This window comes from Primulina tabacum, chromosome 6 (assembly GCF_025594145.1).
Source record: "Primulina tabacum isolate GXHZ01 chromosome 6, ASM2559414v2, whole genome shotgun sequence".
NCBI classification, from domain to species: Eukaryota; Viridiplantae; Streptophyta; class Magnoliopsida; order Lamiales; family Gesneriaceae; genus Primulina; species Primulina tabacum.
This window is the reverse complement of record NC_134555.1, coordinates 10714859-10728699: the sequence shown is the minus strand read 5'-3', so window position 1 is coordinate 10728699 and position 13841 is coordinate 10714859. Positions and strand designations below refer to the sequence as shown.

The window sequence follows — 13841 nt, the reverse complement described above, 5'->3', positions numbered from 1 at the left end:
CTGATCAAGTTGAGCTAGTTGAACGATTTACAGATATCAGTTTGGAAGATGATGACAAAAAATGAAAGTCATGGCAATCAAAACATACTTCAAACACCTGAACCAGAAGTACTGGACCAATCAAATGTGCAGGAAGTCGTCCCTGATGATCAGTTGATAGAGCATAATGATAACATTCAAATAACAGTTGACGAAGAACCAATTGAGACTGAAAATTGTGTTCAGTTACCAACTGAAGAAATTGCTGATACAACAAATACTGAGTACAGATGGAGAAAATCACATCCACCTGAACTGGTAATAGGAAATCCATCTGATTTAGTAAGAACTCGCAATCAAATGATAAATTTATTTATCTCTTCAGCTTTTGTTTCACAACTAGAACCGAAGAAAACTGATGAAGCTCTTGCAGATCCTAACTGGGTAAATGCAATGCAAGAAGAGCTAAATCAGTTCACTTATAACAATGTTTGGAACTTAGTTACAAGACCAATTTCAAAAACTATTATAGGTACAAAATGGGTATACAGAAATAAACTGAACGAGGATGGTTCAGTTGGACGCAACAAAGCAAGATTAGTGGCACAAGGATATAGGCAAGAAGAAGGAATTGACTATGATGAGACATATGCTCCAATTGCAAGACTGGAAGCAATCAGAATTTTTCTTGCTTATGCATCACACAAGAACTTCAAGGTCTATCAGATAGATGTAAAGAGTGCATTCCTGAACGGTCAACTACAAGAGGAAGTATATGTTGAACAACCCCCAGGTTTTGTAAATCACAACTTTCCTGATCATGTATATTATTTGAACAAAGCCTTATATGGTCTTAAACAAGCTCCCAGAGCTTGGTACGAAACTCTTTCAAAATTTCTAACTAATCATGATTTTTCTGTTGGATCAGTTGATAAGACCTTGTTCAAATTTGCTAAGAATGATCACATTTTATTAGTTCAAATTTATATTGATGATATCATATTTGGGTCAACTAATCCCAAATTATGCGAAAAGTTTGCTAAGCTAATGCAGGATAAGTTTGAAATGAGCATGATGGGTGAACTAACATTCTTTCTTGGACTGCAAGTGAAGCAGCTGGAGACTAGTATATTCATCAGTCAAACTAAATATACAAAGGAGCTGCTGAAGAAATTTGGCATGGAATCATGTTCAGCTGCAAATACTCCCATGAGCTCATCAGTAAAATTGGACACTGATCAAGGGGGAATATCAGTTGAGGCGACATTATATCGAGGTTTAATAGGTTCATTGTTGTACTTAACTGCCAGTCGTCCTGATATTGTATTTGTTGTCTGTATGTGTGCTAGATTTCGAGCAAATCCTAAGCAATCACATTTCTCAGCTGCTAAAAGAATTTTGAAATATCTTAAGGGATACACAAAATGTTGGGTTATGGTATTCTAAAGACTCTACTTTCAACTTAGTTGGATATTCAGATGCAGATTATGCAGGATATAAGCTTGATCGTAAAAGTACAAGTGGATCTTGTCAGTTTCTAGGAGACAGACTGATCTCTTGGTTCAGCAAAAAGCAGACATCCATAGCTACCTCAACAACTGAAGCAGAATACCTTGCTGATGGTAGTTGTTGTGCACAACTGATCTGGATCCAGCAACAACTGAGAGATTATGGAGTAATTACAAATGAATCGCCCATATTTTGTGACAATACGAGCACAATTGCCATCACCTATAATCCAGTTCTTCACTCAAGGACCAAGCATATAGATGTCAGGCACCACTTCATTAGAGATCATGCTTTGAAGAAGAACATTAGACTGGAGTATATTTCAACTGAGCAACAAGCAGCTGACATCTTCACCAAACCATTACCCGAGGCTAAGTTTTCTTACTTTCGCAATATTCTTGGTTTAATTGACTTGTCTTAAAATTATTATTGATGATGTTTTACTAATAAAATTCTTTGCAAAAAATAAGAACACAACAACAAATTGTAAATGATACTTTATTAAGAATAAAATCGATTCCATCTTACAGAAGATAACTTAGGACCAACTGAATCTTGCCATTCTGTAATCCAATTATTCAACTCATAAATTCGGATTCTAGAAAATGATTCAGTTGTAGAAATCTTCTCAATCACATGTCCATTCCTTCCATAGCATTGCTTGTAACAGAACATTGTCATCAATCAGGTCTGTAACATGCCTGACTTCAAAACGATCAATGTATTTTCTTGTTGTTGCTGCTTGAGCACGAGAAGGAGCAGCACCACTACTACTTATCCTCTGCAAATCATGATTTTTGAACCACGATGACATCACTTTCGTCAAGACATATTCCTCCATCGTTTTCTTCAACTCTTCTAAATAAGGACTTAATTGTTCAATCACTTGAATATGCGTACTGCTGCATGCATCAGAATTACTTGAATCCGACATATTGAACTGTTATTGTCTCACATTTTATCTCTCTCGTCTTATTTATAGACAGATGACATTAAATGTTGAAGAAACCAAAGAGTCTTAAGTCAACCGAAGCGTTTTTCTCATTTACCCAGGCTTCTTATTTATCAGTTGTTCATTATCAACTGATATCAGTTTGTCATTTATTACTTAATGCTTAACTGATTTCAGTTCATAGTCAACTTATATAAGTTAGTCTTTCATCAGTTCATCTGTTTAAGTTCGCAATTCATATATAACAACTGATGAAATTTATCATTTGCAGGATAAATCATGGAAGCTGAAGGGCCGTCAACGTTTCAGCAAACGATAATCTTTCTGACCTTTAAATTTATTTTTATATCGTCACTTTAATTATTCTATGCATCGATTAAGGGGGAATATCAGTTTTTAAGAGGTTAACTGAGAAGACAAATGTTAGTAAACTCTCAACTAAAAGGACACAGTTTTACAACTGATCGTTTAGTTGGGTATTTCACTAATCTTCTCACATAAGTTAACTAATTAATCATATTATATTCCAAATCAAGTGACGTGACTGTCTGCTATCTAATGATAAATCTTATTTTAAAAAACGTGGAAGCATTTGAACCGTTTAAATTGTACACACGCTTACAGCACACGTTTTTATTCAAAATTTTGATGGACTGACACGTGTCCAGAATTTAAACAGTCACATACATATAAATAATTCCCCGCTTCAATTCAGTTTCTTTCTTACGCGTACATCATCTCTCAGAGCAAACTCATACACTCAGAGCTTGAATTTCGCAAAATCTCAGGTTTCCTTACTCTCAGCAATGACAAATCAGATCCCTGCTCATATATTGAATGCTATGGCTATCAACTTTGAATCATCTTTATCAGTCGAAGAAGTCGATGTGAAAAATGTATTTCTGAAGCTTGAATCAGCTGGGCTGAGGATATTCTTGGGGCAATACTCGCAGGAGATTTACCCAAAAGAACTCCAGGACCTCTACTCAAATGGATATATCAACTCTGATGGAAGTATCATTTCCGCTATTAATGGTCAGTTGGTGACCATTTCTGAAGATTCTTTCTGAGAAATCTTTTCATTACCTTCTGATGGACTGGTACACCTTGCTGATGTTAAAGCATCAGATATTGAAGAAATGCAAACTGCATTCTCTGCTGATGGACGAAAAATCAAAGTTTCCGATCCTAAGAAGGAACTGAAGCATGAGGTCCAGTTGCTGGCTGATATCGTAGCCAAAGGGCTACTGGCTAAGGCAGGATCGTGTGCCGCCCTGACTTTGGAAAAGTTTCAAGCTATTACGGTTATTTTGGCTGGAAGAAAATTCAACTGGAAGCAACTTATTTTCAGTATCTTGAAGAATATGTTTTCCTCCACCAAGCAATCCAAAGGATTTGCAGTGCCGCTGAGCTATTTAATGAAAGTTAAAGGGATTGGTGGCTGATGATTCGGAGCGATTATATAAATTCAAAATTTTCAATGGGAAGAATGTTCTGCCACCCAAGACTAAATTAGATATCTCTCCTGATCAGTTCGTGAAGATCAAAAAGGAGATTGGAACGCAACAGGCTGCTCCAAAATCAGTTAAACAGACCAAGACATTGGCTCAACTGAAGACAGTTAAAAGAAAACTGATTATCAGTGAATCCGATTCCGAGAATACTCCCTCTCCAAAAGTTGCCAAGAAACCAAGAACACAAAGGACAAAATTACCAACCACAGTAGAATCTATTCCTACTGAAAGGCTGAAATCTTCGGATGCCCAACAGTCTATCAAAGCAGTTCATCTGAAGATCATCCCACCAGAAATCTCAGCTGGTGCAACAAAGGAAACAGCTAGGATCAAAGCTCCTCTAATCCATATCAATCGCCCTGCTGTTCTAGCACCTGCCAAACCCAAAGGTATAAAGATTATAGAACTGGTGGATACTACTCGTACTGGATTGGAAATTCCACACATCCTCAGTACTGAAAAAGGCAAGGGCAAATTGATTAAAGAGCCCAGGCCATCCAATCCCATTCAAACTCATATTGACCTTGTTTGGGAACAGGTTAATAATTTTGCAGCATCAAAACTTCAATCCTATGATGCCTGGACCGCTTACAGAACTCAGATTTTTGCTAAGCAGCTGAAAAAGAAATCTCAGCTGAACAAGTTTATCAAACTGGAAGCAATTGTCCTCAAGATGGTCAAAGCTGCCACAATTGTTCAGGCTTTGGAGAGAAAAACCTATTTTTTTGACCAAATTCGAGCTAAGAAGCTATCTCAACTGCTTGAGAAATTGAAGGCAAACTACATTCCCACCAATCCAACTGCTTATAATGATCGAGGTGTGATCACTCAGCTAGATACAGATCTTACTAGCTTGCAAGCTCAGATAAAAGTGTGGGAAATGGATTAGGAGTTAGTTCTTCCTGAGGAAGCCTCTGAAGAAGAAGAAGAAGAACCCTTATCTCAGTAGAAAGAGCCACCCTCAGAACAAACTATTGTTACAACTGAAGAAATAGTTCAGGATGTGCCACAATCATCTGCTGTGGAACATCAGCTGTACTCTGAAGCCGAGTTGAATTTTGCCAACATTGATGAAATTATTCAAGCAGTGGTGACAGAATCTGTTATTAATGGACCTTTATCAGTTGATCACTCCGCTGATCAAGCAGCTGAAGAGAATACCATCTTAACTGAAGAGCCAGTTAAGGCCGCCATTTCTGAACCAAATGATCCAAAAATGATGTCTGCTCAATCACCAAATCACCAAATTGCTGAGAATCTGGAGGCTCTGTTGCCTACTTCTGACAATCCTCCAACTAAAGAGTCAGCTCGAATCTCAGATGACTATCAAGCAGAAGCATCAGTTCATGACTCACTAGGTGAAGATCCTACAAACTCTCACATTCAGCAGGAAAGCTCAAATGCTGAACAACATCAGTCTTCACCTCATCTGGTCCAAGTGGCAGTAACTGAAACAGATGTTCCAGAATCAAATATTGCTGAAACAATGATATCTGAAAGAACCCTCGTGGTTTTTGATCAAATCTCACAGGAAGCTGGAGCGTCGGATCAGCCAAATCTTAACTCCGCCAAAGATCTTGATTTTGTTCTTGCAGAAATTCAGGAAATTCAGCATGATATACATAGAGTGATTAATGATCTGTACAAGATTCAGCATACTCAATTAGAACATTCTCTGAAGCTAGAACATTCTGAGGCATTCAACTCAGAGAAACTGAAAGCAATTCAAGAAGCCTTAAACTCTCTGTTTCAATCAATGGAAGCAATTAAGAAGAACAAAGGTTTGGCTGAGAGTCTCTCCATCACTCAAGACGTTATCAGCAAACGAGTTGAAAATCTAGAGACGCTTGTAACAAGAAAAATAGACTCTTTGCAAAACACAATGCTCTCTGTTGTCTCTAGCATATCCACTACTGTCAATGTTTTATCAACAGATGTTCGGAAATTCTCATTGAAGATGGAGTTGTTTGACAAAAAAGGGGAAGAGATGAAAGAGATTCTAGAACAACAAAAGAAATCTTCTCGTTGAATAAAAATCTCTACAGATTCGTGTAGTCCATTATTCAGTTGATCAATCTCTTATTTTATCTACAATGAGTTCAGACGTTCAGTTATTATTTACTTAGTTTTGTCAAACACCATAAAGGGGGAAATTGTTGGAAACTAAATTCTGGCGTTTGACAAAATATGAACCAACTGATACGCGCAATTATATTCAGCAACTTGACTTAACAACTGAAATCAGCTGATCTAATAAAGAAAACTGATCAGTTGGAAACCGATCAGTTGATACATTCAGCCGTATGCTTTTAAGCTAAGTATCCTTCAACTGAACATGTCTCGGGAAAGAACATTCAACCGACAAAGAGACATAGAAGACTGTAACTGAATATGAAACGCCGCACTTCAATCAATACAGCTTAAAACAATGCACTCCGGCTAAAGCAGTTAAGACGCCGCATTACAATAAATGAAGCAAACAATGCCCAAGAAATAATGAAGTGGCAATCAACGGATACAAAGATTCAAATTTATCTCAAGTTACCGTTGGAAGGGAAGCTTATAAATATGACAGAAGAACAGCTAAAGAAAAAAGAAGATCAATCTATTCAAAGTTTGCTGTTACTCTGCCAAAATCTTAGCTCACTCTTACTTGGTTTATTCGTAGCAGTCAAGGCTACAATTTGAGCTCACTAGCACTTTGTAACAATCGTTAAATTCGATAGTGCTAAGATCAGTTACGCACTGAGAACATTTTGTAATACTAAAAGTTTCAGCTTTTGGCAGTGATAAGTCCAAACTGAAGTGGGTCAGTACAAATCTTGTATTCGATCAAAGTTTTTTAGTGGAAATCCTATCCTTGAGATAGAAGGGTGACGTAGGAGTAATTGAAATCTCCGAACATCTAGAAACAATCCTTGTGTATTTTATTTCAGTTTTGTATTCTATCTTTCAGTCAGTTACTTCTGCAACTACTTTAGTTTAACTGATTGTCATTGACCAGCAAGATTCCGAGAATCAGTTTGTCACCAAACTGAACTCAAAATTCAAAAAGATCAGTTTTAATTGTGAGTGTTTATTCAACCCCCCTTCTAAACACTCTTGATACGTTAATCGATCCTATCAATAGCACACGATAAAACATTATCATACGGGTCTATTTTACATATTTATTCCACCAGCAAATTGATCATTGTCTGAGAAATCAATCAGAAAATCTCAGGCATCAAAATGAGTTGAATCACTCAAAGGTTCACTCTGTTCAGTGAAGTTGGTCTCCTTTTCTTTCCCCTTTATTGATTCTTTATAAAGTTTACAAAGGTGCTCAGGGGCTCGACAAATACGGGACCAATAGTCCTGGAGTACCACATCTGAAACAAGAACTTTCAAATCTTTTTGAATGATTCTCATTAACACTCATATTTTCATGATGCCTTTTCTGTGGATGATTTGGGATACTCTTTTGAGATGAGTTATGGAAGTAACTATCTCGATTATTTTCAAAACCACAGCCGCGTCCACGACCATGACCACTTCCACGTCCACGTCCACGACCACGACCTCGATTTCGTCCTCGACCAAAATCTTGTCTATAACTTTGATTTTGGTTTCCAGATTTAAATTCATTTTTGTTTATGACATTTACTTCAGGAAATGCCGTTGAACCAGTTGGTCGTGCCTGATGATTTCTCATTAACGGCTCATTATACTTTTCCGCCACAAGGAGACAGGCGATAAGTTCAGAATATCTCGAAAATCCACTCACTCTATATTGTTGTTGTAGAGTTATATTCGATGCGTGAAAAGTGGAAAATGTTTTTTCAAGCATTTCCAATTCAGTAATCTCGTGTCCACAAAATTTCAATTGCGAGATTATTCTATACATCGCCGAGTTGTAATCACTGACTTTTTTTTAAAATCTTGGAATCTCAACGTATTTCATTCATCTCGGGCGGTCGGAAGTATAACTTCCCTTATATGTTCGAATCTTTCTTTTAATTCCTTCCACAAAGTCATGAGATCTTTTTCAATTAGATATTCACATTTCAATCCATCGTCGAGATGTCGACGCAAAAATATCATGGCTTTTGTCCTTTCCTTGTGATGTCGATATGCCATTTTCTTTTATGGTCTCACTTAGACCCAATGACTCAAGATGCATTTCTACATCGAGAGTCCATGGCATATAATTTTTCCCCGTAATATCAAGAGCAATGAATTCGAGCTTTGTCAAGTTTGACATGGTGGTACTAAAAAAAATTACGATGCTTTTTATTAGTTAATGAATATTGCAATACAAAGTAATGGATAAACAACAAGTACAAGCATTCGTAAAAATAAAGAACACACGAGTAGGATATTATCCGATAAATACAAGACTCGTGAGTATGATAACCAAAATAATTAAAAATAACCTTGAGAAAATCATCTTCTTTTTTCTTCGAAAATTTGATGAAGAATAATTGTTTAGAGAAGAAGAGAAAGTTGGAGTGATTGAATGTGTTTGTGATATCATATTTATAGGGCAAAAACTAGCCGTTTTTTTACCGTTTATGATCGTTGGTGTACAAAAAATAAATGTATGTATTTGTACAATTTTATGGTAATAATATAATGTATATAATATTAGTCATGTTTAAATAATTATGTATATCATATCACATTATTATAATGAGATGTCATAAGTTATTTTGTTTAAAAACTTATATGCTTTTATACTTGTCGTATCTCTTGCCGGGAGTGTGGAATGTCGTCTTAACATCCTCCCAGGATTTATAACAAGTTTTCGAAAAAATTATTATTATTATTTCTAATTTTTTTTATATAATAACATTATATTATATATTCAATATATACACAATAAATAAATAACAATAAAATAAATATTATTACTTTTGTTACCTTTTTCTTCTGTTTGGAGCTAGGAAAAGTATGGAGGACTTTTAGAGCTTCGTGCTGATAACTTGTAGTGAAAAAGTAAAAATTTATGTTAAAAAGTAAAAATCTCAAACTCTCAAAATTAACAAACTACACACTTTATAATATTTTTCTCTCAACTCAATTGTGATTTTCTTCACAGATGAGAGATCTATTTATAGAAAATCTTTACAAATATCCAAAAATAAATTCATCATTACCTACATCATCACACACTGATTTTCAATATTTACAACTTCTTATTTTCAACATTCAAATATTCAACATTCAAATATTCAATACACACATTTTAAATATTATTTTTCAACACCCACCACATATCATCTAAAATCTTGTATTTAACACACCCGGTGGATCTGCACCATTCAATTGGTGTGGGGATGAACGGTGGATGCTACACCGGGTGTAAAATCTCACATATTGCAATCCAACTATATTTAACAGCATAAATCTCATCCAGTTTTGAGTTCAACCCACCATGTCCTTATGCACCTTTTGTCTCATATATATATATATATATATATATATCTGAACACACACAACACTATTTCAATCATGTTAACCAGTTTTGATCATTCACTTTTCAGGGGCATGATGCGTGTGATAAGCTAATAAAGGGCAACGGCCTTCGCCAGTTTCGTTTTCGAGTCCACCCACGTTCCTGTTCGAGCATCTCTTACAAGCCTTACCGTGAGTGTATAGAAGACAGTTGAGGTCGAATTTCAGTTCATCTGGGATCCGTTGATTGAGATGGAGATATGTTTTCTTGGTATCTGCAGAAGCCGGGGAAAGTTTATGCCTTTAGGTTAGAAGAGGGGTTGAAATTCAAAAACTACAAGTCTTTCAGAAATTGGGGAACAAAATATCACTTTTTTTGTTATATACTACAGAAAAGCTTGAATGTATCTAGAGAAATGTAAGATAGAGGGGAGCAACCCCCACCAGTACTCCCACCTTGCCACGAACAAAACTCCCATTCAGTCTACTCAATCAGCAAAATTCAATTAAATAACATAAAAAGGAAAAAATAAGAATACGGATTTCATAAGTTTACCGTCTTGGGACCTATTCCTTTGAAATGAGAGAGTTCTGCCTTGATTGCTTCGACTGACAATTCTCTCAAGTACTCCATGCACAACTTTCCTTTCTTCTGAAGCAAGCAACTCAACAAATTCTTAATACAAGAAGACTTTGTAGGCGCTAAACCTCCACATCTTATAGCATCCTCGATGCCTTTTGACTCAGCTGCAAGAACCTTAAATATTTGTCGGACCATGCATAACAGGAGGTTACATACACGAGATCAATCAATTAACAATTCACATAAGCTTACAACAAATCTATGAATTCAGATAATCAAGTTCAAATCTAGATACAGTGCATAAGATCATATATAAAGTGCGTATATTTAACTGTGCACTTCTTCATTGGTTTGTCCACAGATAAATCATTCCTGAATAATCAATTGACTTACATAAGGAAATTTGAGATCGCTTGGTGAGTTTAGCAAACCAACATCTTTAAAGTCGAATTTCATATGGACTGACACTATACATCTTATTTAATGCACATGAATTAGAGCTCACAGAACAGTTTGAAAACCAATGAAATACAACCTCGAACAAGATAAACAAGAAAGATAGATAAACAACACCAGAAATATTCAGCTATATCAACACTGATCAACGACCCACAGAAAGCCGATTAATCAAAATCATCTCAAATGCATGTACACAAAGAAACATACAAAAAAATAAAATTCGAACAACGCAACCAAAAAATGAGAAAAGAGAATCTTTACCTGTTCCCAGGTAGGGAAAGCACATTTGAGATTACCAAAAGCCCTTTCCGAATTAACTTCGGTAGTGTTCTGTGACAGTACAGTCCTAATCAAACCATCCAAAACACTCTCCTTTTCACTACAATCTCCGCCATTAGTAAAAAAATGAGACTCCCTCAAAGCCATCTGTAATCTTTGCTCACGATATTTAACGAACTCCTGGGGAAATCCGCGGAGAGAAAATAGATCGTCTCGCACGGAGCGGCATTCCTCGGCGGTGGGTCGCGGGTAATCAGAATAAGGATCTCGAGGTGGTCCTCCTGCGGCAGCTCGCGGTGGTCCTGGGTGGTTTGATGGAGGATCGGCCGCTGATTTGTTTTCTCTTGCGGCTGCATATTTTCTGCACTTCAATCCACACTTTCAACTCTTGCGCATTTCAGCACTTAAATTAAATTACTAACTTAACTTTAATTTCAGCCCACGTGAAAATAATATATATGGATATTTTCACTCATCAGACGAAAATATTTTTGCACTCTCGAAGTTCATAAATTTTTTCTCGGATAAAAATCGATATATAACATTGAAAATATTATATTAATATATGATATTGAAGCACAAATTGTTTCAAATATATTACTAATATATGATTTTTGTGTACTCAAATGTGTATGCAAATATTGTTATTAATGAGACATTTATCTTATTTGAAAAAAAATCGATACAAAATATTGAAAATATGATACTAATAAATGATATTTAAATATTAACTGTTTAAGATTTGATACTATTATATGATCTTTTAGAATCCAAACATGTATTACAAATGTTGATATTAATAAAGTTTTTCAAAATTTAAACTCAAGATCGCAATTTTGTATCATATCTAACCATTTAATGCTCAAATATCATATATTATGTTGAAACATTTCATTTTCGCAATCTTGATTTTGATGTTAACAAAACTTGTTTATTTGTTTCTAATGATTTACCAAGTGCGCAGGAAACTGAAACTGAAAAGATCAGCTTACGAGCCTAAACTGAAGCTATCGAAGACGTAAACTAAAAAGCCAACTGATTGCGCAAAACTGAATCAGTTCAACTGAAATGCAAAAGAGCTGTTCCACTGATTGTCCAGTTGATAGGTGGTTCAACAGAAGACCTTCAGAAACCCGGCCAGCTGATGAAGAGTTCAACTGATGAAGAGCCCAACTGACTAGTACAACTGAATCAGTGAAATCAGTTCAGCTGACGAGTCAACTGATTTCACCAAACCAGTTCAGAACATCAGTTAGGAATCGACCAGTTTGTAGATACGACAAGCTTAATCCATATGTGCACAAAGGAACAAAAGCATTGTACGATCATATTGCAATAGTAGTCGTTGCAGCAGAGCTTAAAGACAAATTGTTCCAGATCGATACAAGACAAACTTCGAGGAACAAATTCAAAATGCAACGGATATAACCATTGAGTCTCACTGTACGATCAAGCATTTATCTTATAAATAGAAGATGAAGTTCAATGAAGACGGTGATGTGTGAAGATAAAAAGAACAAGGGCACGCATAATGCTTATCAGCTTGAAGAAGCAATTAGCTCAGATTTGAGGAAACACTTCAACGTGTTATCAGCTTAGATTAGAAGCACTTTTCTCTCAGTGTGTGAGAACAATTTCGTTTTATTCTCAGAGATCAGTTCTCACACACTCACACACCATGTAGGACCGAGCATTTGCCGCTTTACCAAAAGATATAGCTGATGGTAATGGTGCAACTCAAATCTTTTAAACCACACATCAGCTCAAGTACCACGGTTTAATTGCTCTTCTAGTAGGGACAATTATTGCACACAACAATCTCCCTCCCAATAATTGCACTCTTTGCAATCAATGAAAATCGAATCCTTGACCTTGGCTCTAATACCAATTGTAGGATCGTGTGCTGGGCACCAACTGGTGCTTCAAACACAATATTCTCCAAGAGCTGCAATAGCTCGTGTTCTAAGAATGTTAACACCGATGAATTAAATCGGGTTTAGTTAAACACCAAGCGGAAGAAACCCGAAGTAATCCTTCGTGGAGAAAGCTGTTAAATTTAAAAGTCTTTTAACTTATGTAAAACTGAATAACTAAAAAGCAGGAAATCAGTTCTGGCATGTATCAGTTCCGTTATGGTGAGAACTGAACTGACACCTGCTGAACTGATTAAATCAGTTTGAAAACAATAGTTAATCAGTTAAATACACAAGATATGTTTATGGATGTTCGGAGAGTTCAACTGCTCCTACGTCACACTTTCTACCATATCGGGTAGCTCCACTAGAAGACTTTGATCTATATAACCGATTGTACAAATCCACCCAGCTTAGGACTTACCCACTGCCTAACTGAACTCCTAGTTTAGACTGAAGGCAACATCTTCTAGCCAACACCTGTTTAACGTTTATGTGTCAAAGACTACATACACAAGTTTAATGTCTTTGTGCAATACTGTATTTGAGTGGTGGTAGAGTGTGTGCGTGTGTGTGAGAACTGAACAATGAATACACCGAGAAAGGTGTTCTCACACACTGAGGGATTAAGCTTCTAAACTAAGCTGATAGATTTTGAGTAATCCCTCTGGGCTGATTGCTTCTTGTAAAGCTGATAAGCAATAGGCGTGTCCTTTATTTTTCCACACTCTCGTCTCTATGTTCTCACTCTTCTTGCTGATGGTCTTGGTCTGTATTTATAGCAGCAAGATGAGCGTATACCAAGACTCATCACATGTGATCGTTGTAGTTTGAATGCGTTCCTTGAACTTTGTGTCTCGACTTTTCCGACAACTCTTCTGGAACATTTTGTCTTTATGCTTTGCTGCAACGTCCATTATTGTACCTTTTGTAACGTCCGAAAAATCAGTCCACGTAAACCACATGCATGCAAAATTATTTTAATTGATTTTTATTGCTAGCATGATATTTATTATATAATTAAATGTATGATTTTATTATTACATGATAATATGACATGATTACATGAAAATTAAGGATTTTACCCGAATATTCGATAATAGGCAGGGGAAAGGAGACCGGGGATAACCAAGACAAGAATATGTATTTTTATTTAAATGATGTCAAGACTTCCTAATAAGATTTAAATTTGATTTAATTTTTCTAAAAATGTTAGA

General features: G+C 36.1%; 1 pseudogene; it reads right to left on the bottom strand.

The window, feature by feature from the left end:
- Positions 1 to 9187: 9187 nt before the first annotated feature.
- Positions 9188 to 13841, bottom strand: part of LOC142550039 (putative DNA glycosylase At3g47830) — a 42159-nt pseudogene continuing 37505 nt past the window's right edge.